At 46.9% G+C, this 4,055-nt stretch overlaps 1 protein-coding gene across 2 annotated transcripts in view; it reads right to left on the bottom strand.

Annotated features, from left to right (window-relative positions):
• Positions 1-3,889: 3,889 nt before the first annotated feature.
• LOC116978520 (macrophage colony-stimulating factor 1 receptor-like) overlaps positions 3,890-4,055 on the bottom strand; it is a 28,790-nt gene continuing 28,624 nt past the window's right edge. For both annotated transcript variants that reach the window (XM_033029710.1, XM_033029711.1), the window contains exon 17: positions 3,890-4,055. This exon is cut by the window's right edge and continues 162 nt beyond it. The gene's annotated coding sequence lies outside the window, so the exon portion shown is untranslated.

Below are 4,055 nucleotides of genomic sequence, written 5' to 3'. Positions count from 1 at the left end.
CTTGGTCGGCATGGGCAAGTTGGGCCGAAGGGCCTGTTTCCGTGCTATATCTAAAATACACAAAGTGACTTAACTTTAGACTTTGGATACACCGAGACCATGCCAACAAATGATCACCCATTCACAATAGTTTTATATTATCCCACTTTTTTATCCACTCCCTACTCACTAGGGGCAATTTACCCAAGCCAATTAATCTACAAACCCGCACGTCTTTGGGATGTGGGAGGAAACCAGAGCACCCAAAGAAAGCCCACACGATCACACAGAGAAAGTAAAAACTCCACACCGACAGCACCCGAGGTCAGGATCGAACCTGCTACACTGCTGTCAAATTGTCAACTCGCTGTCTCCACGAATGCCGAGTACCCCCAGAGGATTCACAGGGAACTGCAGGCGCAGTTTGAATAAAACACAAAGTGATGGAGGAACTCAGCGGGTCAGGCAACATTTGTGGAGGAAATGGTCAGGAGACGACGTTTTGGGTCAGGATCCTTCATTAGGCTGATGGAGTGGGGGGCGGGAGCTGGAAGAGAGAGGAGGGAGCAAGATAAAGCCTGGCGAGTGATAGGTGGATACGTGCGATGATTTTGAAGTGGAGCTGTAAAATATAGACACTAGGAACTGCAAAAGACACAAATGCTGGAGGAACTTAGTGGGTCAGGCAGCATCTCTGGAGAACGTTTAAATATTGTTTTACTACCTGCCTCAACTAGTTTAGTTTAGTTTATTGTCACGTGTACCGAGGTACAGTGAAAAGCTTTTATATGCTAACCAGTCAGCGGAAAGACTATACATGATTACAATCAAGCCGTCCACATTGTACACATTGTCCACCCAGGGCGGCGACTGCGGGTGCTCGGAAGGCCCCGACCACGGATGAACATCTGGGAAGAACGGAGGGGAGGCTGGCTGGACTATGGTGCCTTCCTCACCTTGGTGCCATTTATGTTATGTTGTGTCGTGGACTTTCTGTGTTTGTGCTTTTTTGTAATTCCATTTTATTTTTAATAAGTTTTATTATTTATTATTTATTTATTTTTATGATACTGCCTATAAGGGAAATTCATTTCGTCGTCTCTAATTGAGACAATGACAATAAATTGAATACAATACAATATAATACAATTACTCCAGCACTTTGTGTCTTTTTCTGTAAACCAGTATCTGCAGTTCCTTGTATCTACAATGCTCTCTTGCACGTCTACAGTTGTACAGTAGTGAGCACACTGACAGGTTTGGCAACTCGAACGCCCAGGAACGATGGAGATCGCAGAGAGTGGTGAACACTGCCTCCATCATGGGTACTGACCTCCACACCACTGAACGGATCTACAGGGGGCATTGCCTCAAAAAGGCAGCAAGTATCATCAGAGATCCACACCACCTTGGCTATGCTCTCATCTCGCTGGTACCATCACGTGTAACCATCACGAAGAGTCCGAGAACCGTGATATCCAGGTTCAAGAACAGTTTCTTCCCAACAACCATCAGGCTCTTGAACGCTGCACAACACTAACCTCATCAACTGTGATCTACAGACTGTGTCTTTGGTTGTACTATGGACCAGTTTTGCACTAGTATTGTGGTTATTGATTATTACATTTTGTTGTTATTATGAGTTTATGTGTTTAGTTTATTGTCACATGTATTGAGGTACAGTGAAAGGTTTTTGTTGCATGCTATCCAGTCAGCGGAAAGACTGTACATGATTACAATCGAGCCGTCCACTGTGTACGGATACGTGATAAAGGGAATAGCGTGAATAACGTTTAGTGCAAGGTAAAGTCCGATCAAAGATGGTCCAAGGGTCCCTGATGAGGTAGATAGTACGTATTTATCAGTGTATTGTTGTGTTTACGGGCTGGTAAAGCTGCAACAAGTAAGAATTTAATTGTTCCATTGCCGATACACATGATGATCAAACATTCTGGACTCTTTCTTGAGCAGATTTCAGTGACATCTCACTTGCAGATGGTGGAATCCAAAATAAGTTCAGGAATCTTTTGTCTAGGGAGCTTTGGCCATTTACAAATAACCTGGTGGAGGTTGCGATGGATTATTGTTTAATAATCTGGAACTTAATATTTCAGTGAGGAGTTGTGCGGATTGATTCAACTCTTTACCTCTCTGCCATTCTGTGGTCACCACCGCCCTCTGCTGGGCTCTCCAGCACGGTGCAGACCACCAAACAGGCTGTCCTGGTCACAAAGGGCCGAATGGCCTGTAACCAGGCAAGCAATCTCCACCACTTGAAGCGTAAATTAAACAAAACTTCCAGTATTGGTTTTGATACAGCTCGAGGGAGGCAAAATCATAACTCCTTCACAAAATGGAACCATAAGTTCTTAGGTTCTAGGAGCAGAATTAGACCATTTGGCCCATCAAGTCAACTGCCATTCAATCATGGCTGATCTATCTTTCCCTCTCAATCTCATTCTCCTGCTTTCTCCCTATAACCTCTTACACCCATACAAATCACAAATATGTCAATCCCCCTTAAAAATACCCAATGATTTGGCCTCCACAGCCGATTGTGACAATGAATTCCACAGATTCACCACCCTCTGGCTAAAGAAATTCCTCCTCCTCTCCTTTCTAAAGGTACGTCCTTTTATTCTGAGGCTGTGCCCTCTGGTCCTAGACTCTCCCACTCGTGGAATCATCTGCTCCACATCCACTCTATCCAGACCTTTCATTATTTGGTACACTAGCACTATCCTCTACACACTAGGGACAATTTACAATTTTACCGAAGCCAATTAACCCTCAACCCTGTATGTCTTTGGAGTGCGGGGGGAAACCGGAGCACCCGGAGAAAACCCACGCGGTCACAGGGAGAACGTACAAACTCCGTACAGACAGCAGCCGTAGGCTGTATCGAACCCAGGTCTCTAGCGCAGTGAGGCAGCAGCTCTACCCGCTGTGCCACCGTGCCGCCCAGTGGGGTTAACCCTTGGCTTCGGATCGGCGCTAGACAAATTCAGCGTTTGTTTCCAGTCACTGAAAAACCCAACGTGACCAAGAGGTGCAAATCAGATGGAAACAAGAGGAGTTAATTAATGTTTATTGAAACTAAAAGTAAAAGTATTACAGTGAGGTTAAACTTTAGTTACCAGGTTTAATGTTTCTGGTGAGCCGGGCAAAGCTAACAATCAAATGCTACAGAAGGTACACAAAATTGCTGGGGAAACTCAGCGGGTGCAGCAGCATCTATGGAGCGAAGGAAATAGGCGACATTTCGGGCCGAAACCCTTCTTCAGACCGGAAGATCCACCTCTTTAATAAAAAATTCCTGGCCTACCTTAATTCCACTAAGGACCTTAAATTATCCCGACTACCTTCGATATTCCAGCATCTGCAGTTCCCTTTTGAACAATCAAATGCTTCAGCTGGTTACACTGACTACATTAGTACCACTGCTGAGTGGGATCTCTAGTTAACTGGTGATTAGTGGTTACCATGAACAAAACCTTTTGCTAAAAGTTGCAACTATGTCGAAACAAGGAACTGCAGATGCTGCTTTACACACAAGGAAGGCCACTTGGTCCAACATTAGAGTGTCTACAACTGGTAAAAATAGCACAATTCATGAGCACGAGGATTCCAGCGGGAAGATAAACCTCGTCTAAGCTGCCGTCAGTGGCCGATGAACCCTGGCCACAGGGTTAGTGAGGGGGGAGCGAGGGGTGGTATTAGGGCTACTGTTACCACACGCGCTACCCTTCCCTGCAACAGATTAATGCGTTAGAGCACCCTCTCCCTCCCTCCCTCACCCTCCCTCCAACCCCCCTGACCCTCTCCCCACCTCTTTCCCTCCCTCCCCTCCCTAACCCTCCCACATTCCCTCTCGCCTATCCCCTTCCCCCCCCCCCTCCCTCCTCCTCCCCCATCTGTCCCCACCCCTGTGCCCGCTGGATGGGGTGGGGGTTGATCATGGGGCGTTGACGATGGAGAGGTGTGTCTGCCCCAGGGGGGGGGGGGGGTCTCTCTCTGTTCCGAGGGGTGGGATGTCCGGATGCCCTGGGGGGAGGGATCTCTGGCTGACCCCTCAC

Source organism: Amblyraja radiata, chromosome 11 (assembly GCF_010909765.2).
Source record: "Amblyraja radiata isolate CabotCenter1 chromosome 11, sAmbRad1.1.pri, whole genome shotgun sequence".
NCBI classification, from domain to species: domain Eukaryota; kingdom Metazoa; phylum Chordata; class Chondrichthyes; order Rajiformes; family Rajidae; genus Amblyraja; species Amblyraja radiata.
Note: the sequence above shows the minus strand (reverse complement) of the source record. Positions and strands in the feature narration are given on the sequence as shown.